At 45.3% G+C, this 22,812-nt stretch overlaps 1 protein-coding gene across 2 annotated transcripts in view; it reads right to left on the bottom strand.

Annotated features, from left to right (window-relative positions):
- WDR37 (WD repeat domain 37) overlaps positions 1 to 22,812 on the bottom strand; it is a 645,791-nt gene that overhangs the window by 110,543 nt on the left and 512,436 nt on the right. The gene's annotated exons all lie outside the window — the stretch shown is intronic.

Below are 22,812 nucleotides of genomic sequence, written 5' to 3'. Positions count from 1 at the left end.
ACAGAAATCTATGTAACAATGTATTTTTTATATCTTTTATAACACACATAAATAAAATCACCTTGACCCATTCAAATACAAAAAGTATCTTGTTACAATTATTTCATTTAAAAACTTGCTAATTTACAATCCTATCAATTTTTTTATATTCCTATTCAATAATTGTGCCAATCCTCTTCAAATGAATGCTAGTCAAATATTACAGAATCATTGTTGAGCCAACAATTGCATCAAACAGCGAAACCCCTTTTGATCTTAATCATGACCAAATCTATATGAATGTGGGCCTGAGCTGACACCTATTTCGCAGCGTTCTACCGCTTCTTCAGGGACCCTCTATATATAGTCATATTTATATTATGACTTACATTCATGTCTCATGTATTCACCATTCTATTCAAGACCTTAAGTCTAAATTCAAGTGGTTGATAACGTTGTTATCCATAATGGTAAATCAATGCACGGGTGGCTTTCTCGTACTTAATGTAACCCGAAGTCTGTGCCATTCCTCAAATATGTGGTATCATTCAAATATTATTAAATGACAACAAGAAGGAAGCTTCTGATGGCATGTTTGCTCTATGTTCACCGAGTTGTGATACCATGAATAGTGTCACCAACTACTCCTGGATTTGGATTTATAATCTTGGGACTTTATGAGGCCCAGATATTACAACGCCACGCCTTTACTTGCTCTGAAGTCATAGAAGGCTCATGAACTCAGTGTGCAAAGGCTCCAACAGCAAAATAGGGTCAGAATTGTAGGGTTAAAAGGTATAGGGAGAGCGAAGTTCCCCAGCTGGTGGCATGATATACAATAAGGTCAGGGCAGGGACAGTGCATGGGTGCTTGTGAATAAAGTTTGCCAGAAAGTGCAAACTTGGTTGGAGCGTTTCCAGACTACTGTTGTTTACTGTTGGGAAAGGTGCAAAAGGATGCTGTTTGAGCCTCAACACAGTAACTTCGTCCCTCATGCAGACAAACTAAGTGTTTAGACTTTAAAGTTTCTCTAAGAAATTACCAATACAGGAAGGCAACGAGGCCAAGAAATTCTACTACCTACGGAGGGACAGGACAGCCAGGTACAGGCCTCCGAGTAATGGCAAAGGGGGCATAATTTCCTGGTTTGTCCTGGTCAGAACTTTCAACGAGGATGTTTAAGCATCAGGAGGATCTGGGAATACAGGTAATCAGCCTGGATAATCCAATAATAGTTTTGGGGTAGTGAGTGGTCCTTGTAAGATGGGTGACAATCTCTTATATGTCAAAGAAAAATTTGTAACTACATTCTATTATCTTGAAAAAAATAACTTTCTGGTGTCTAGACTGCATTTTGAGCCCAGCTAAATGGTAAAAAGAGAGTGATAGGCAACATATTGAGAAAAGACTCACCCAACATGGATTTAACAAAGCTTAAACATTTGCTTATCTCAATATAAAAATCATAATAAAATGAGTTGCATAGCTGCACATTAGCTAGGGCCTGAACAAGCATAAATAACATCGCTACCACTTAAGAATTTTTAAATATTCTTCAAAATCAAAAAGGTTATACAGGTATAAACTATAATAATATATATCAATAGGATACACAAATCTTGAGTGAAAGATATGCGGATATTGATTAACAATGTCTGCTAAGTTCTCTAGTGAAAGATTAAACTATATATGTATGATATGGCTTTAGAGCGCTAGATCCTAAACAGTATCTCTGGATTAGTCTGATGAAGTAAAGAAAGGCCCAGAAGGCCCTTTAACTGAATGCTACACAACATTTAAGGTTAAAGTACTATCAATCTATTTTTAAGCCTGGCCTAGAGACCGCTTTCAGTCTTAAAGGTCTCGACGGTCTTATGTTTAAAAAAAAAATTATAAAAATAAATACAAACATACATGGCTTTCAGCCCTCATAATCGACTGGCCCACTGAAGTGTCATTCGCATTTTGCTTCCGCCCCCAACAGCACATCACATGGGGTCAGGTGCCACATCACTTGTTTCAATGGTTGTCTTACAATGTGACTGATGGCATTTTGCTTGATCACTGTCATTTTGCCTGATCACTCGATCACAGCTACGTGGAAAGGTATTCAGTTCAGTGATAGGACGTGCACCCATGAGTTGCTGAGCCACTCCTGTTAAAAAAAAGTATTTTTTATAAGTGTGCCAGATTTTATTTTTAGCACAATCTATATGTTTGCAAAAAATACATAAATAAAAAACATTGTGCAATGAACAAGGATGGAGGGCACCAGTGTACCGGCCTCAAAGATGGCTGTCTAGGAGAGAGGCTCCACCAGCTAGAATCGTGAACCTGCAGGAAAATGTTCAAGCTGTTGCACAGGAACACTGGAAAAAATGCGACCCAGACACTGAAATGTAACAACATTCCAGAAGGGTGCTAATCCTGAAGCCTGACACCCAGGAATAGCAAGAAATCAGCTTTACAGCCAGACCACGGCGCCTACAAGGTGGTGGGCACTAGGTCCCGGGAGAAGACTGCAGGCCTGGAGTTGTGAAGAGGCAGCTATTGCCCCGGGTGTGTGAGGGGAGCTAATTGGCCTCTAAATTAATCCTCTGGTGGTGACACCCCACCCCCCTCGATAGAGGACTTAAGACTGGGTCTTCGTTTTAATTTGCCAATGCAGCAAGCCCACTATCTAGGAGTGGGGCAAGGTCCCTGTGCACTAGGCTTCGGCTGCTGCAGGCACAGCAGGGAATCTGTTGTACTGACTCTAGAGACATTGGTGCAGGGTGATGCAACCCATTCAGGATATGTCAGCATTAAACAGAGGGATCTGGACATAGTTTTGGGGCATCAAGCCTGAGAACCATAGAGAGCAGTGTTCCCCATGTGCAATCACTGAGTTGGGTGTAAGGCAAGACTCTCCCACTCCCAAGGAATGCAGTCATGCGCCTGATGACCAAACGGGGGCTAAATATTTGAGCAATGCGACCTTGATTGTACACTACATCTTAAAAGGAATTTTCCACATTATAGCGCATGGGGCCCAGCGAGCCCTGCTCCGTTCCTTGGTGCAACAGTCATACTCATACATTCCAGAAAGCCTGACACATGGTCTAAGGGCTGAGTGGTGAGGACCCTGCACTGATGACTGCAGTCACATATGCAACTTCACGGAAGCAGTCCATAGTGTGCCATTCACCTGTGCGCTGTGGATGCCCATTCTCAGGTGTGACCTTTTCATGCTGTTGAACATTATGTGGAGACGTGTGGCACAATGGTAAGAGCGGCAGACCCTGATGCAGAGATCTGGCCCAGGACCAGGGTTCAATTCCCGCCTCAGCGGGTCTTATGCTCAATTTCCTTGGACCAGATAATTCTTGCCTCAGTGCCTAATCTAATTAATGGGTCCCACTCTGTAACTCTGGGCAATAGCTTGCTTAATCTCCACAACGGCCCTGACAGCGCTTGGATGCCTGGCTTCACCCTGGGGGTTGCCCAGGAGTGGGCGCCTCACAGGGAAAAGCCAGGAGGGGTTGTACACCGCCTTGAGACCATGACGGGGTGAGTAGTGCGCTATACAAGTGCAAAGTGTACGTTTACGTCTAGTTTATGTGCAAACATGTGGAAGTCAGACACCAAGCAGGTTGAGGTGCAATTCAAGTCCAAAAAACATGGGAAGAACAACAGACACTGATGACACCCGGAGCTCATTTGAGCTCGCAAATCGACAGGGAGCTATCAATGACCCAGACATGAAGTCACTGCTATTGAGCAGGAAGAAAAGGTTATTTTCAATTGAGAACAAAATTGATGCCAGGGGCTGGATAAATAAGAGGGAATACTGCTGTTGATTGAGCAGCTTATACAGAATGTAGATTCTAACCGCAAATGGTGGTAAAAATGGATAATAATACTAATAATATGACATGTGCCCTCATCACATGGAATGTATAAGGGATGAATAACACCTGTAAGTTTCTAATAGGTTGGCTTACCTTAATGGGCACAAAGTGGATTTAACCCTCCTACAGGAGCCTCACCCAGCTAAGAGCACAGACAAGAGGCTGAATATGAAATTGCCAAGCCACTGCTTTACATCGTACTACTCTTCCTTGGCTAAAGGAGAAACAATTCTTATTAAAAAAGGTATTCCCCCTTCCATCCTATAGAACCAGCTTCTGAAACACATGGCTGTTACATTACTGTGCAGGGCACAATCAGAATTAGGCATTCTTCAATTGGTAACAATTACAGGCTGAACATGGACGGCTCAAGCTTCTTTAATGAGTTAAAGAGTCACCACCTGTCACTGTCCCCTAAAGCACTTATCTAGAGGGGTGAGGGTTACTTTAAAGTAGCGCTCAAGTCCCAGTGGGACGGATCACATGTCTGCTAGATACACACACTCCACAACAAAGACACTTCAAGGGATCCCATCAGATCATGATCTGGTAGATCTCTGGTGAGCAAGGCACCCCAAACCATAAGGAGGGTATATACATCTTGTTTCACAACATATGATCTGACACAGACTTCATGGTGGTTACGTAAAATGTGCGCCCCTGGACAGGCTTGGTCAAGCACCTTGCTCTGACCCTTTTGCACCGTGCCCTTGTTGTTTTAAACATTATGGTGCCTGGTTCGTGTAAAAATACTGAACTGTGAAGATTGTCCCTGAAGGCACTTCCAGGTAGATTATTTTGGTAGGAAATAAAGAACAAGAATATGGGATACTTTGCACAAAATACAGGATCATTGGAGGAGATGGCATCAATCATGGAGGCACCTGAAGTGGTCAGGCATGGCCACTGTACACCTAAACAATTTGGGGTATAAAAAAACCCTTCAAGACCATCGGACCAGACTACACTGCGAAATTAGAAAGCCTAAAACATAACATACTGTAATGAACAACTGGAACTGCATGCTGAGATGCGCCACAACTCATCCCACCCCAAAGACATTTGGGCGCCACTGGTTTGCCGGTTATCAGAATCTTCAGAGGCAATAAAGGCTGAGCTTTAGAATAGTGACTAGAAGATTACTGAATTTGTTATTCTGAGGTGTAATATGTCATTAGACATTCATTTGGTGGGTCGGAAACATGATTGGGGGGGGGGGAGGGGGAGATGCTACGAGCAGGTCAACCCACCATATATTGCGGCAAACCTAGGCAGGGTTAACCCCTAGCAAAGAATAATGTCAGTGAGGCTAAGCTGTAAACCGTAGGCACCCTACCTGTATCTACTTATTTTGTTTCTGTTATCTGAATTAGCAAAATACAAATTAAGAAATTCCAAGGCCAGATATTTAGCCGTGTTTCTAATTGCCTTATGTTTGATTAGTTAAAGTTACTTTGCTTTCAAGTTGCTTTCCTGTCAATTATCTCTCAGATACCTTTTCTAGGTTGAGCATAGACAGCGTTTGTGCTGTCTTCTGCGACATGTTGTATATACTTTTTGGGCTTACAGCCGGCGCATTGATTTTCAATTGTTTATTCGTGTTCTTTCAAGACCCTTGCTTCCAAGTGGTTAATCTTTCCCATTTGTCCCCCCTTTCTTGTTGGTTCTTCACTCCCACAGAGTAGCACCCTGCATTTAGATTTGTTCTTCCGCACTATTTATTTCTTTTGTTTCTGCACTACTGCATGGAAAGGCTCTCATTTCACACAGCTGCTCACCCTGCCTTTTGATTTTGAGCTCAATTGAATACAGACATATACATCGTGTCATGTCGCCCGGTTTCATGTTTCACCATCTTGCGCATTTACAGCATTACACCCCAGAGCTGGTCAGGCTATGCAACGACTAAAGTATGTGAAGCCTCGGTGCCGGGGGCCTACGCACATGCACCTTTTGTTCCCCCCCCCCACCAACTCCACCTTGCAAACAGGGTTGTAAATCTGGTTTTCCCCTGGCTTGTTCTCTGCTCAGCACTCTTCAGCTCTGACCAACCCCACCTTGCAAACAGGGTTGTAAATCTTGTTTTCCCCTGGCTTGTTCTCTTCTCATACCTCTTCAGCTCGGAGCACTGGGAGCCTAAATATTGCTTCCACATGTCCCCACAGGAAACCATGGCAGACTGAAGAACAAAGCGCCTTGTTTGGATTGTGAAGGGGAACTACCATACTGCTCAGAAACAGCGCATAAACCAATTTCTCCCCGGCTATCAGGATCGAAGGGGCTGAGCCGGCTCCTGGTTTCAAGCTCTTTCATAAATACCTCCTTACAGACTCTCTGTAAGAGAAAGACAATGGAATTTGCGATCTTTGAGTGGCCTTTGTGGATGGGTTTCGTTTCTCACGCACTCTTTATTAATACCACTCAGTCTCTTCCTTTCTCCTTCTCTATAGCGTCCTCTCTTTGGAGCACTTTTTATCTCTCCCACTCTCCCTCACTTCATCCACTCTCTCATTGCCTGTAACTCTATAGTCGATCTACATCTGACATACTGCCTCTTCCACAGGACGTGATAAGCAGGTGCTGTGTGTAAATGCAGAGCAAGTCCTAAAGGTACAACATCTTTATTATTTGCTGCAACTCCCCGCTCTCCTCAGTAAACTTCTTTTTGCTCAGATTAGTTAGATTTTTTTTTCGAATGTCCCCAATCTATTGTCTGTCCTCATTTTAAAGACACTATTACCTACGCTGGATTCCCGCTTGTCAGAGGAACATGGGTATTTTCACATGAAAACGCTGGCCAAGATGTACCAAATTATCTAGAGGAAGGAATCTGTGGCCATAGGAACTTGTACCAATTTGTGTGGCCGCATTAAAAGCATTATTCTGGCACCTATTTGTTTAATGTCTTTTTAAAAAATTTTTTTTTTTACAATATATAGTTTAACAACTTTTTGAACTTTGACACTGAATTTATTTTGTCCAGAATAGTTTTTGGAGAGCAGTGGGCACAGAAGTGCTTCTTAATGTAAATTGTGACTAGCGAGTTGAGTATGGGTCAGTTAAGTGCCGCTGGGTCTGCAGCTGGCGGGGCATGACGCACTGTTGTGTTTCCACATCAGTGTATGTAGGGGAGAAGGCTGTTCCCCCATCTCACATTTCAGTCGATACTGCTTCTGTGTAGACCTTCAAAAAGACAGCGCACACTTAAAGTGGGCTGAAGAAGCATCTTAGCTGACAGTGGCTAGGCAAAAAGTATTTACGAACTCAGCATGTGCAACTTATTTAGTATAACCATCATATTTTCTCTCACCAAATTTCACTGTTTGTCACTTTAGGACATATACACAGGGAAATAACATTATTCCCCTCTTTCAAACAACATCTGTGGAGTGTGTGGAGAAGTTTACTCTCTTGCTCTGCTGTGCCCATGTCCTGCCTTTTAGCTTCAACTCTAGTGGGCTGTGGGGTTTGTTGAAGTGGGAGAGGTGGCTGCCTGGGTGCCTTTTAGGATGCTGATGGCTCGAGACCCCTATGCTTCCCCATCTCTCTCTCTCTCTTTGCCCTCCATGATGTGTCTTTTTCTCCAGGGCACCCATTAACTTGCAGTTTTTGCAGCACGCTGTGCGATTAGACTATTAGCCGAGTGATAAGAAAAGAAACAGTTTACATGGCTATTGTTTTTTGTTGGTAAAAGATCTGTTCTGCCGGGTTATCCCCAAACATTTTGCCTTTCTCCTCCTATTGTTCTGACCCTCGTTGTGCTGGCTTTTAGACTCTAGCCACTTTGCAACTACTAATGAGTGCTAAAGTGCATATGCTCTCTCCCCAAAACTTGTCATAATATACTTACACCGGTTTGGCTTATTTAATTTAGCTGTAAGTCCCTTGTAAAGTGCTATACAATACACCCAGGGACTGTAAATGAAATGTGTTGGATCTGGCCCTTGTGGCAGGTTCATCCCCTGACTTTTTCCCTTCCTCCTCCTATTTTTTCTGACCTCTCGCTGTTGGCTCTAGGACTCTGAGCACTTTATCACTACTGATCAGTGCTAAAGTGCAGGTGCTCTCCCTTCTAAAGTTGGTATGATTGGCTTATACCTATTTGGCGTATTTAATTTACCTATAAGTTCCTTGTCCAGTGGTATCTCTATGCCTAGGGCCTGTGATTTAAATGCTACTAGCGGGCTTGCAGCCCACCTTGCACCACACACTGAAGTAGCCTTTCAAACTGGTCTCAGGCCTGCTAGTGCAGGGCCTGTGTGCACAGTTTTTTTGCCACAGGGACCTGGCATTTAAATTTACTTGCCAGGCCCTGAACTCCCCTTTTACTACATGTAAGTCACCCCTAAGTTAAGCCCTAGCTAGACCTATGGGCAGGGTGCTATGTATGTAGAAGGCAGGACATGTGCCTAGTAAGGTGGCCTATCCTGGTAGTGACAAACAGCCTATTGTGTTTCTCACTTCTGTGAGTGCTGCCTTCTCATGGGATTGCATTGGAAATGCCCTGCCTTATGTGTAGAGGGTACTGTCTGATTTATGAGGGGTAGCGTAGGCATGTTTGGTATAGTTGTAATGGTGATGAGAAATACTGCTTACTGGTGTAAGTGGACTTTTTATTACTAATACCGAAATGCAACTTCTAGAAGGAAAGCATTTTCTGAGCTTATGACTCTGGTGTTTTGCAGTTTGACTCCAATCCAAGTCTGGGAAGAGTGACAGTTGGGCTTTGTGCATACTTTTCAGACAGCCTGTGCACTGGGAGGGGGAGGTGTCACAGAGGTGCATCTGCATGCTTAATAGTCTTCCTGGGCTGAGAGAAGGGAGAGGAGGGCACACCTGCATTTGTAAAGGCTGTGCCCTTGCCTCACACAATAGGGTCGTTTACCCTCAACTGATGTTTGGAGCCTGAGCTGGAGGAGAGAGGGGGCACTCCCAGAACCAGTTGTAACTGGTTGGAACCTCTTCTCCCCTTTCTTTGTAAAGACACTGTAAAACTGAGTATAAGTACAGGGGGATTTTCGCCACAATGTGGAGACACTTGAGAACTTACATGAAACTGGACATAGAATGCTGGAGGGACTCACCAGGAACCACCATGGACTGCTGCTGTTGTGCTGACCTGTGACTTGCCGGGTCACTAGGAGAGACTGCCATCTGCCTGCATCCCCCTTGCGCTGGCCTGCTGCTGGGCTCTACCACCTGTGCTCCTTTTTAATCTGACTGCCGTCCCCCAGGGGCAGGGTGCCGTGGCCCCTGACCCCTGCAACGGCCTGAAGCACATGACGAGTGCTTCTTCTTAAACACATAGCGTCGGGTGAGCGCTTGATCTTCTGGTCACGAGGCACCCTGAGAGCGACTTGTGCTTTAAAACCATAACGCCTCAAGGAGCACTTTCTATCTAGATTATTTGCACTTGAAAGTGCGTTGCCGCTGTGAGAGGATCACCGCCGTGACCCGGGCTTGTGGAATGCCCCCTGTGCTTTTAAAAGCACATTGCTGCTGCAAGGGATTCACAGCCGCGACCTGGCTTTGTTTTCAAAAGTGTGCCGGAGTCGCGCTGTCCCCGGTGCCCGTGGGGCACCACTAAATGAAAAGAAAGGAACAAGTGCACTCTAATCGTGCCCCCGGGGTGAAGCACGCTCCGAGGAGCGCCCCCGGGGCACAGGCAGGCACTTACTCTGGTGCCTGCCCCCTACTGCGGCCGGGTAGTCTCCGAGTTGCCAGAGAAGGAGATGGGTGGGGAAGGAAGCCTCATCCGAGGCTCCCCGCCCCACCGGGCCCCTTTGTGTCTGTGTGGACAGGCAGGGGGGAAGGAAGCCTCATCAGAGGCTCCCCCTGCCCCAGCAGAGGCCCCAATCTTCTGCCAAGACCGTGGGCGGGGCGGATTCCTCACCGGAGGACCCCCGCACCGCTGGTCTCCCTTTGTGGCCCCCCTGTGATCATGGGCCCTGGGAGGAGCCCAATACAAATATCTTGGCAGCGGGCGGGGTAGAAGCCTCATCAGAGGCTCCCCGTGCCACAAAGCCCCCTATTGTTCTTTTTGGGCATTGTTGTGGGCCCCCCGTGTTGAAGGGCCAGTGGAGGCCCGGGTTGCCCCCAAAGATCACGGGACCCTGGTGGGGCCCATTATAAACCCAGCGGGGGTGCGTGTCGCTCCCCTCCTCCCTCAATTACCAGAGGGCCCCAGTTTTGCACAGTGGAGCACCGGGGGCCCCGTTTGTTTCCTCCTAGGCACTGGAAGTGCTTTTCATCAGAACAAACAGGTACTTTAAAAGGCATCCCTAATTCTTATGTTCCTAATATGGACTTTATGGATTTATATGTTAACCTGTTTGCTTTATGATGTGCTACATATATGTTTTGCTAATGTTCCCTTTATGGACATGCTCTGCTAATATCTTTTCCTGACTTGCCATGTGTTTTATAACGTTCCTGATATGGGCATTTATGATATTTCTATGACAAGTGCATTGGCGTAGTAATGTGATTCCTGACTACTGTTTAAGTTGCAGAATACTAAGTAACCTGTGTGCTAGATGTGACTACTGTTGGTTCTGTAGAGTAACTAATGTGTAATGTTCTGACAACTGCTAAGGTAGCAGGATATTACTGACATGTTGTGTTTGGTCTAATAATTGTGTTGTGTACAATACAGTATAATTTCATATAACTTGGTGTTGTGTTTCCTTTGTGTTGGGGATAGTGCGTCACGTGTGTTGTGTGTGTTGTGCAGATGCTTTACACATTGCCTCTGGGATAGGCCTGACTGCTTGTGCCAAGCTACCAAGAGGGTGAGCAGGTGTTATCTTGGACGTGTAACTCCCTTGCCCTGACTAGAGTGGGTGGGTTCTGCCTGGCTTATGTGCATACCCAAGCCAACCAGAAACCCCATTTCTAACAAAATGCTATTAGTGGACCTGCAGCGCTGACTGCACCACCCACAGAAGTTGCATTTCAAACTTGTCTCAGGAATGCCACTGCAGCACCCGTGTGCGCAGTTTACTGCTACAATAACTTGGCAAGTCAAACTACTTGCCAAGGGCTAAACTCCCTTTTCATTACACTTGCGTTACCCTCAGGTAGGCCCTAAAAAGCCCTATGGCAGGAGCAGCTTGCTGTGCTTTGTAGCAGCGGGGTGGCATGCGGGGGTAAATTAATTAAAAAAACTAAAAAAACACCTGCTTAGCCGCCCCTGCAGCCACCACAGCGCAGCTCCTCTGCTGCAGGCACAGGCTCTTAGCCTGATCTGCGGCCAATTCTGATGCTGCTCTAGCGTTAGAAGTTGGTAATAAGTATGGGATTGACACCAACCATAAGCCAGGGCAGCGCCGGGAGCGTCGACATTGGATCTGTCGTCGAAGAAGGTCACATGGGTATGACAGACAATGGTTTGGATCCAAAAGCAGTACCCTGGGTGCCCTCCGGAGCTGGTGCTGACCCCTAGGGGGCCCCTGCCAGCCCCGCGGGGCCCAAAGGTGCTCTGACAGGGTTGGACTGCTCAAAGATGAGGCGCATCTTGTAAAACTCCTTCAATGGGACGGGGTGGCTCCAGCTCACGGAAACTCGGGGAGGCAAAGAGTCGACCCAGTAGTAGCCTCTGAGGATGGAGGCCTAGAGTGTTGATGCTCCTTATCCCGTGTCGCGTCAGCAAACTGATGGGGTGAAGTCAAGAACGCTTGTGCTTCTTCAACTTCTTCTTCTGCCCGGGTGTCCCGACAATATTAAAATGGATGAGGACGAGTGGTGGGGGCTCTGTGAGCAGTCTCTGGCCCTTCCTCTCGACCAAGAGCGACACAAAGCTGGGCACCGGGCTACAAGTAGCTTTAGGGACTATTCCCTCAAAGCCTTTGGGATCATGGCTCGGCACTCGGAGCACAACTTCGGGTTGTGGTGATGCTCCAAACACCACAAACACACAAGGTGAGGATCCGTTAGGGACATCATCCAGTGACAGGAGTTGCAGGGCTTGCAGCCGTTCTTCAGTGAAGACATACTTGATAAACCAAGAAGTCAAAAAGCTTCGACAAAAGTCAAACGTCCAGTAAAAAAATGACTGTAGGAGTAGCTCTTCAGATAGGTGCTTAGGCTGGCACAGAAAGAAAATAACTTATGTCAGCAAGCTTGGGTGGTGCCTATATACTACCCACAATGTCACATCCAGCAACCACGGCATCTACAACGAACGCGGAAGTCGACCAACACCATATGGCGGCACGCAGGGGTACTGCTCGAGAAAAATCTCTGGATCCAGACTGACAACTGGGGAAAATTCTAAGGTAAGGAATCTGCAACTAGAAGTCTCTAGGAGATAAATCCTGCTTACTGGTGTAGGTGGATTTTACATTACTATTTTAGAAATTCCTCTTTTAGAAAGTGGCCATTTCTCTGTACTTTTAACTCTAGTGCTGTGCAGCCTAACTCCAATCCACGTCGGGGCAGAGTGGCAGCTCCACTTGAGGTATACTTTCCAGGCAGCCATTACACAGGAGGGGCTGGGTGTGACAGAAGAGGCACCTGCATTCTGATGGTCATCCTGGGCTGGGGAGAGGGTGGGTCGTTCACACCTTACATGTGAATAGGCTGTGTCCTGCCCTCAAACAATGGGATGATTACCCCCGTGTGAACAGGCTGTGTCCTGCCCTCAAACAATGGGCTGATTATCACCCGTGGAGAAGCAAAAAACAGTGACAACTGATATGACATGGGCCCTTACACCTCAGGGCCCCAGTGCCACTGCACCTGCTGTACTGGTTTATCATTATGTATTGTGTTTTGCTTCTTAACTTGCTGAAATGTGAAATGTGCATATACCGGATTTAAAAAAACAGTCATGTTATTCATGCCCAATTGCCAGATTGATAAAAGTATTCCTAACAGGTTTTAAAACATTTAACACTAAGAACAATTTTAAAACTGATGCTCTATCCAACGCCACTCTACACAACTGTACTCCACTCTATGCATTGCCAGGCCACTCCACTCTATGCAATGCCATTTCAAGCAACGCCACTCCACACAACTCCACTCTACACCAGGCTACTCCACTGAAGGCCACTCCACTGTACGCAACGCCAAAGTGCTCTACGCGATGCCACTGCACTCAATGCCAGTCCACTCTACGGAACACCACTCTGCTTTATGCAATGACACACCTCACAACTGCACTCTATTCTACGCCAGGCCACTGCAATACATGCAACACCACAAAACACCATTCCACTCTGTGCAACATCACTTCATGCACCACAATGGCACTCCATTCTATGCACCACCACTTCATGCAAAGCCACTCCACTTTATGCCATTCTATGTAATGCCACTCTACGCCATCCCACTCCACTCTATGCTAAGCCACTCCACACAACACCGCTCCACTCTACGCAGTGCCACTCCATGCAACTGCACACCACTCTACACAACGCCACTCCATGCAACTGCACTCCACTCTGTGCAATGTCACTTCACTCTATGCAACGCTACGCCACGCAACTGCACTCCACACCATGCCACTCCACTCTCTCAACCTGCTCCACTCCAGGCCACTGTAGTCTACAACACTCTACTCCAATCTACACAACACCCTTTACAACACTAAACTCTGCTCTATGCCACTCCACAACACACTATAGCTTTCCACAACACTCTACTTCACTCAAACTCTACTCCACTCTAACAATCTCCTCCACTCAACTCTACACCGTTTTACTATATAACACTATACTACCTATGTTACATTGCACACCACTACAAGTCACTTCATAACACACCATAGAACTCATCTAAACCGTACACCACTCTACTCCATAACATTACAGTCTGCTCAACTTTCAGTCAGTCAATCAGGATTTATAAAGTGCAGCAAATCATTTGTGAGGGTCTCAAGGTGCTAGTTGCTTTGCGGTGCTCTGTTAATTGGAACAGCCATTCCTTGAATCCTTTTCTGAATTCCCAGAGCGATGCAGCCTTCCTGAGGTGCAGGGGAAGGTTGTTCTAGGCTTTGGCCACCAGGTGAGAGGAGAAGCGTCCTCCACTGTTGGATCAGGGGATTGGGGGGGGGGGGTGTCTGCGAGGAAAAGGGTGGCGGAACGCAGGTGTCTGGTCAGTTGGTGGAAGGTCATTCATTTGCTGATGTATGCCTGTCCTTCATTGTGTAGGGTTTTGTATGTGTGGGTCAGCATCTTGAACTGGCATCTCTTCTGGATCGGGAGCCAGTGTAGCTTCTTGAGGTACGGAACGATGTGAGTCCGTCAAGGGAGGTTAAGGATGAGTCTTGCCCCTGAGTTTTGACAATGACTAAGACAATGACTAAGAAGCTGAGTAATTGAGAAGGAGTAAGCATGTCATGTTCAGTAACTATGGAATCGTAATCACAGATCCTTTTTAATGGTAAAGTCGTTGCCAGTAGTTTGAAACCCTATTTATGTTTTCACCAAGGCTCACATAAAGAGTCGTCCATGGGACAAGACTGGAGTTCATTGACCTGCATGGACGACTTGAAGGTTGACCACCCAAGTGTGACGAGAGGTATGTGAATTAAAAAAAATCTGTTGAAACAAATTCCAATGAACCTTCTGTTAAACCAGGCTTGTTCTAATTTTCACTTTGAATAGCGTCAACCCAGCTGAAACACACAACCTGGTGAAAACTCTTCTTTGTGACAAATCACTGTCCTGCAGATTTGTTTTTCCATGATGAATCCTTCTTGAACCAACTTTTTGCCACTTGCTTAGAAACCATTCTTTTCTCTTCCCACTCTTTTTTCAGATGGTTCCCAGACACCTTCAATTTCCTTTTCATGCTGGTTTCTTCTTCTTTTAGTTCCCCACTTCCAATAGCCAAATTTTTCTGTTAGACAATCTGCCCCGCTGTTGCCTCTCATCTTCTTGTTTTTTTTACCATATTAATTTCTTCCACTTGTGCTACTTCTGTGCCCATGTACACTGTTCTGTCTCTTCTCAATCCACCCACTGATTTAGTTTCTAGGTTTTTGTCTACTTTGGCCAAAACCCATCTTCTGATGCTCTTGCACATTCAAATTTGCAATACACATAGGATATATATTACAGTAACATGTTTCCTTTTATTTTTTCAACCAATTACCATTTTTTGTATTTTATAATGAATCATTCTTATTATTCCAAAAACATTAGTAATTGTATGGGCTAAGTGCAATAATATACTTGAGACAAGGGATAGCTATTTCATGAAAAACAACAGATTTTTTGCAAAAATGTCTTTCTACACATAGAAATCATGTGTTAATGGAAATGTTTTACCATTTTGGTATTTTTCTAAAATGAAGAATGCTAGAAATTGGGTCTCTAGTTGGCAGAGGTGTGCACCCTGTCCAAGTAGGGACCACAATCCTAGTCAGGATAAGTCAGTTACACACCCTAAATTAACCTGTGCTCACCCTCTGCTAGCTTGGTACAGAGCAGGCAGGCTTAACTTAAGAGGCAACATGTAAAGTACTTGTGCAAAATTTCAAGCAATAACAGTGAAAACACCACAAAAGACTCCACACCAATTTAGAAAAATAGAATATATTTTTATGAATAAAACAAAACCAAAATGATAGAAGTCCAATTAGAAGAAGCTGAGCTATGACTTTGTAAAGAATAACAGCAAATGTAGTGCTTAGAAGCTCAAAGCACCAATTAGGGCTATCTGGTCACGCTAGACTGTTGCAAACCCAAAAGTTCAGGCCAACCGGGATGGAGCACGGGCCGGATACAGGGACCAACCTTGTCCCACTGAAAAGTACCTTGTATGAAGGTTTGCGTTGACATCGAAGCTCAGGTGCAAGGAGCAGGGAGGCCAATGCAAAGATGATGCACTGGTTCTGGTCCACAAATTCAGGGATGCGTCATCTTCAAGCTGTGCCATCATCGAGCAGTGGTGCGCATCGAACCCCTTTGCAATGAAGGTGGCAATATTGAGAAAGTCGATGTGCACCATGACATGATCACATACACCAATGAAATCACATCACTATTAGCTAATCCACCCAACATGAACTCACCTTCAACCCCGACCTCATGATACGTGGTTAGGCTGGCTCCGAGACCTAGTCCTGAGATTTCTGACTGACAGGTCACAGGTGGGGCAGCACATAGCCGGCAGACAAACATGAGAACTGGAAACTCAATCACAAACACGCAGTGACACCACAATGGTGCCAGGAGAATAGCCCACCCATAATACACACATGGCTGGGGGGGTGCGCGCATACCCAAACACCATAAAGTCAGATGCCACATGAAGTTAGGAACTCATAGCAAATAAGAACACAGAACACACAGTAACACACATCGGTCACATGCCCCTCAGGACGGATATCTGGACACGTTACCAGCTTGCACACATTGGGTCCACTCAAGGTCGAGGCCCACCTGCATTTCTTATCAGGACCTTATTTATGATTCCATGACAAATTTTCACATTCTTCACTTCAAAGGGAATGCTGTAATTGTTTTATTGCACCCAAAGAAATGTATAAAACAGTGCAAAACACATGTACTTTGAGACATTCCTCAGACCCCGCTTCAGTAACTGTTCACCCAGCCGTAATGTTTAATTAAAGGAACCGTTTCTGTTTTGTCAAACGCCTCCTGTCTTTTGCTTTTTTCAAGGTAAATTCACATTCGAGCAACGAAGGTGATGTGTTGCCATCAAGCTGAACAGAGGCGATGCATCAGGGCTGAGGGCGATGCGTTGATCCTGAGCCATGCAGTCGGAGCTGAGATGTCTTTGTACTCAGCAGCATCGATACATCGAGGAGAGATGCAGCGGGTCGGATCAGCGCAATAACAGCAATGCGTGGGTTTTGCTGGATCAGCACAGGGAAACCCACTTCAAGGGGCCCAGGACTGAATTGGAACCACTTGGCAGGGAAGACTCACAGCTTGCAGAGCCCAGGTGCTGTTGTAAGTTGCTGGAAGTCTTTGATGTCTCTGAAACTTCAGAACAGATGCAAGCAGACAAGCCCTTGGTTTCACTCTGGGTTAAAGTGGTGAAGGTCCAGTTCTTTTCACCCAGAGAGAGAGGGCAGAAGGCAGGTCAGCACAACAAGGAAGCAGTTCTTCCAGAGCAGCAGTCCAGCAGAGTAGCAGTCCTTGCAGCAGCACAGAGGTTCTTCTTCCTGGCAAAGTATCTACAGGTACAGAGGGGTACTGATTTGGTAGGGTCTGAGGTTCAGTACTTAAACCCAGTTGTGCATTTGAACTGGGGGTGATTTTAAAGAAGGGTCTTTGAAGTGCACAGAGTCCTTTCTTTCTGCTCTGGCTCCAGACTCACTACAGATGTTTAAACATTCCTTTATATGGGAGCAGGTCACTGCCTATTCAGGTGTGTCAGCTCCTCCCTCCCATTCTGCTCAGGATGACCCATCAACATGCATATGGCCACTCAGCCACACCTACCTTTCCTTTGTGTGAGGCTGTTCAGACAGAATCCAGGAAATCAGCTGTCATCCCAGACGTGTACTGCAGACACGCTGCGGGCACACAGGGCAAGTGGCATTTTCAAAATTGTAATAAAAGAAATCATACTTTACCATTAAAGATGATTTGTCATTACAATTCCAGGTATTAAACATGATCTGGATACTCCTTCTCAATTAGGAATTACAGCTTACAAAATGTAATAAGAAACCCCATTGTTAACCTATGAGAGAGTTGGCCTTACAGTAGTGAAAAATACCGTAGGGATTTTTTCACAATCAGGACATGTAAAACTTAAAAGTACATGTTCTACCTTTCAGAGACATAGCACCACGCCCTAAGGCAACCTAGGGAATACCACAGGGGTGACATATGTAATAAAAGGGAAGCTTAAGACTTGGCAAAGGTTTTAAATGCCATGTCGACTGGCAGTGTAAACCACATACAGGCACTGCAATGGCAGGCCTGAGACATTTAAGTGTTACCTAAGTGAGTGGTACAAGAATTGTTTCATTCCAATTAGTAGCATTTAATTTACAGGCTCTGTGCACATGAAGTTCACGGTACTAGGGACTTAGAGGTAAATTAAATGTGCCAAAAGTGGATACATCAATCAAACCATTTTTAGGGGAGAAGCACACGCACTTTATGTGGGAAAGTGCCTCTTTTGACATGGTTAGCCCCCACTTTTTGTGTGGTGTTTGATCTGGTTTTAAAGTTGTTAGTGCCCAGGGCCCCTGCTAACCAGGTTCTCTGTGCCAGATCTCTTTCCCAAAACTGTTGTGATGTATTGGCACAATTGACAACAGCTTTAGCTGCCACTATAAGGCCCTAGTAAATGGTACTTAAGTACCCTGGACATGGGGCACTGAGGGCAGCAGCACAATTTGTGACACCCTCAGGATCATGCATCCAAATGCACCCAGCACTGCCGTTGCAGGCTGAGGTGTCCTGGTGCAATTCTAAAAAGCAAAACTGACCTGGCATACAGCCTGTGTGCCCTGTCCACTAACACTGCATGCACTATAGGTAGGTTACCCCTATGGCAGGCCTTTTAGCCCTAAGGCAGGGTGCAATATACTACATGTGTGGGCACAGATGGATGAGCAATATGCCCCTACTGAGTCCTTGCCAAACCAGGGACACAGTAAGTGAGCAAGCAGCCATTTTAAATGCCTGTCCTGGACACTGGTCAGTACGAGTTTCACAGCTATATGATGGCTGCTCTGAACCCTGGGTTGTTTGGTATCAAACAACACAGAATGATAAAATCAAACTGGTACCAGTTCTGGATTTATTGCAAAATGTACCCAGGGGCCACCTTAGAGGTGAACTCTGCAAAAGCTAACTAACCCTGGCATGGTTGCTGGCTGGTCACAACCAGCTTGCCACCACCAGACAAGATTCTGGAAACCTGGGGTGAGAGCCTGTGCTCTCTGGGTACACAGAACAAAGCCCTTCCAGGGCAGGGGTGTTACACCTCCTCCACCAAGAAGGTGCACAGCCCTGCCTATGAGCTTCAAAGGGCTTACTGCCCTTGAAACTTGACCCCCAGCCCTACTGCTAGCAGCACATTGCCACCCCTGTTGCAAACTCTCACTTCTGGCAGGAGCAACGGTGGGAAAATGCACAAAGGACAGAAGAAGTGGCCACCCCCAGCTTGAACCACCCCTAAGGTGTTGCATGCAAGATGACCTCTCCGTTTCATTTTCCTCCATATTGCATGGCAGGACAATAGCCTGTCAGGGATAGGGAAGTAACCTCTGCTCACAGAAAGTAGTCACATAGTGGGTGTAGCCACCCAGAGTTAGATGACCCATTGGTCACTACTAGGTACTCCCCTATGCACCCACTAAATGCAGTATTTAGTGGGCACCCCTAGACCTGCAGATCAGATTACAAGGACGTAAGGCCTGCAACAAATTAGACCCAAGGCTCGAGAGCTGCATTCCTACTGCACAAATAAAAAGGTGCCAAACCCTGCCTGCTGCACCCAGGACTCAACAATCGTTGCTGAGGGGTTGCATGGACATCGGATGGACTCTACAAAACCACACCCTCCTAAAAAATGATAAAGATCTCCCTCCAGAGTGAAGGCATCACTTCCTGAAATAAAGACGCAACAGACCAGTGAAGTTCAGTTGACTGACTGACTACGAGCAAAGAACTGGACATAGAAGCACGACCAAATTTCACCCGATGGACCCAGAGGACAAATCCTGCAAGTGTGCCGAATTTGGTGGCCCTGCGTCCTCCAATGGCTGAACTCTGTCATAGCCTGGAGTACCGGACCCCCAACATCAGACACCCAGAAGAAAAGTCCACTTTGGACTCCAAAAGGACCAGGAGTCAAGGGACCTCAGGACAAGCAAGAACCACCCTACAGAGTGGCCCTCCTGACCTGCAATCCACCCTCAAAGTGACTTTTTTCCAAGGGCACTTTTGCGCACACCTTGGCTCACCCATCTGCTTTGCGCCCGGCCTCCCGGGGCCCTGCACTGGAGAACAAGCTGAGCTCTAAAGGTCCCCCACACCTTGCGACCTCTACACTCAAAGTGGAACCCAACAGATGCACCCTGTAGTTCACCTGTGCTTTGCTTTTCCAAGTGGTGCCCCCGCAGTGGTCCTGCACCAACTCCAAGGACTCTTCAGCAGCTGCTCCCGCCAAAAGTGGGAACCGCCCAAACTTCCCTGGCTGGCCCACAGGACCTCTGGACGACCTAAAAACAAAAGGACACACTGGTAAGCACATTGCCTGATTTTATATGCATTTTTAAAGTTTTCTCCCATTGATTCCTATGGTGCGTAGTTATGCACAGAAGCAAGACGTTTTCTACATTTTGAAAAATCGTAACTTAAAAAGTACTTACCTTATTTTGATGATCTTTGTCTTAAAACTTTTATAAAAATGTGAACTATTTTTGTAAACTGGTCTGGAGTTATTCCTTTGAGTGTGCCTCCATATTTATTTATTGATATAGTGAGTACAAAAAATGCTTTGCACTTCTCCACAACAGGCCTAACTGCTTAACCAAGCTACCATAAAAATTAGAGCATCAGGTGGCATAGGGCATTTGTACCTCTGTAAAGCAGTGTGTCGTTGCCCGGACTCTGTACAGTGTGCATGGTTTCCCACACTACATATACACTTTAGCACTGGTTGGCAGTGGTAAAGTGCTCAGAGTCTTATGTCCAACAAAAAGAATCAGCAAAAATGTGAGGCAAGCAAGAAAAACGTTTGGAGAAGGACCACCCCAAGGCTGACAGGTCTAACAGAGATTCAGTAGCCTAAGGTCACAAGGCTTTTGTTTTCCATTTGGAGTTGTTGAGAAAATAAGACTTTAGAGTGGTCTTGGGCTGAGAGAAAACTGATCCACAACCCAGCTGACTGAGACACATGTAGGAATGAAAATGAGTATGCTCAGAGCTAAAGTAATCTGCAGCCCAGTCAAACAGGGCCAAACCTGACAAAACCCTTAATCATTTAGGAGGTAGGGAACAAACTAGGAACAGAGACATCAATTGAATGCTCCTGTGGGTGAGGCTGCAGTTCCCCTTTTAACCTGCCTCCCTGTACTACTTCTGCTCTACAATTCATTATTGGGAACAAGGGCCTTAGATTTTGAGATGGACAGAGAATGAGCTCTAGACAGTCGCTATAATTGCTTGAACTTCACAGTCCACCCGATTTACTAAATTTGAGATTCAGAGGAACACTAGGGTCCCCCTTTTACTAATGATTGCTATGACCTGCAATTTCCAAATACCTCCAATCTCGTCTAGTTGTACTGCAATCTCCAGTATTCCTTAGAACGGTGTTTTTTGGGTTGGATACTGACACTGCAGTACTTGCTTACAGCTTTACGAGCTATCTTCCTCGAGCCCAACCCTCCTCCAACAAGCCTGCTGAAAATGATGACAAAGGACAGTAGGATCATATCACAGTCTTTGAGGTATATTGTTCGTTTACTTCAACCATGTCAGAACCCTATGTTCAGTGAATTCGATTTGGAGTGAAATAAGAGACCCCCGAAAAAGGGATAGAGAAATAATTAAGGCTTCATCGTCTCCATCCTAAAGCAAGACATTGTCCACAGGCCCTCCAAAGCTCACTCTAACACAGCAACCAACAAGAGGTACTAGGGGAAGAAAGCATAACATGTTTAGCTGTTTTGCCTTACTGGACAGGCAATTATCAAGTATTTCTCGTGGGGTACAATAAAAGTAGCCACTAATATTGCAGAAAACATTCCTATTAAAAAAGGGGAACTCTGCAGTGTGTCTGTGCTTTGGGCCATCACCTGCTTATTTCATTTTACAGAAGCGACCAGCGTAAGTGCTAGAATCTAGACTAATATTTGGTACGTGCTAGGCCCTCCTGGTTTTCCTTTTATTGCCTTATTTTAGCTGACCCGCAGTATTACACTGTTAAGACGCTGTCAACAAAGACACATTATTTTTGTAAGAAGTAGCTCTGACTGGACTTTCTTTTATTGTTTGTCGCTGCTGGTCATATCGGAGTTCCAAACCAATAACCACGTCATGCTTTTCACAACAGTACTTAACATAAAGAATTCTGACATGGGTTGTTGGCAAGAAAGCAGCAGTTGTGAAATTTAAAAATACACTATAAGCAAACTGTACATATTAACATTTCCAGTGTGTGTGTGTTTGCTTTCAAAATATTCAATATAAATCCGATGCTTTTATAATGTAGCATACAAATTATAGTTAGCACTCCCAGGTAGGAAAAGGGAGAACATTCTATTCTATCCCTGCTTCCAGGTTAAGCAAGCATTAGCAAAGCCAATCGTTCAGGTCCTGACAAGCTAGCGAAATGCTTAAATTGCGCTTATTTTTTATTGTAAGCAATTGATGTCTAACGTGGTGTTTGTACAAATAAAATGTAATTATAAAAAATAATTAACCATATAAATATTTATAGAACAGTGGTAGTGCTATTTGACAAGCTGGCATACTTAGAACAGGTATAGACACCATTTTAATTTAAATGCACATCACAGGAAAACAAGATTATTATTTGCACAAACAAAAGTAAAATTCACTTTGAATTACTGTAGCCTGAAGATATAGTATTAACATACAAAGATAACTATCAAAAAAATAATGAGTGGAAAGAAAAACATCAACAGAGTAAAGAAGTGGCCCACCAATTCTAGGACTGAAATACACTTCTTTTTAGGCAGTGGTGCACGTGATCAGGTAAAAAGCCGCCTCTCTCAATGCATGCTGACAGGGTGGCACCTGCTATATACTTCGATGGGTAGAAGCAAACTGCCAGTGAGAATTAAACAGAAAAATGGCTGACCCAAGACCATTCTAAGCATCTATACGTATTATTTTTTTTGTTTTAATTACTTGAGGCTGGTAAACAGCTAAAGCTGACTTTCGACCAAATCTACAAAGGGCAGTGAAACTGAGTCAAATACATGTGATATTTGCGGAAAACATTTCTACTGAACACTCACAAAAAAACATCA

Source organism: Pleurodeles waltl, chromosome 10 (assembly GCF_031143425.1).
Source record: "Pleurodeles waltl isolate 20211129_DDA chromosome 10, aPleWal1.hap1.20221129, whole genome shotgun sequence".
Classification (NCBI taxonomy): Eukaryota; Metazoa; Chordata; class Amphibia; order Caudata; family Salamandridae; genus Pleurodeles; species Pleurodeles waltl.
Note: the sequence above shows the minus strand (reverse complement) of the source record. Positions and strands in the feature narration are given on the sequence as shown.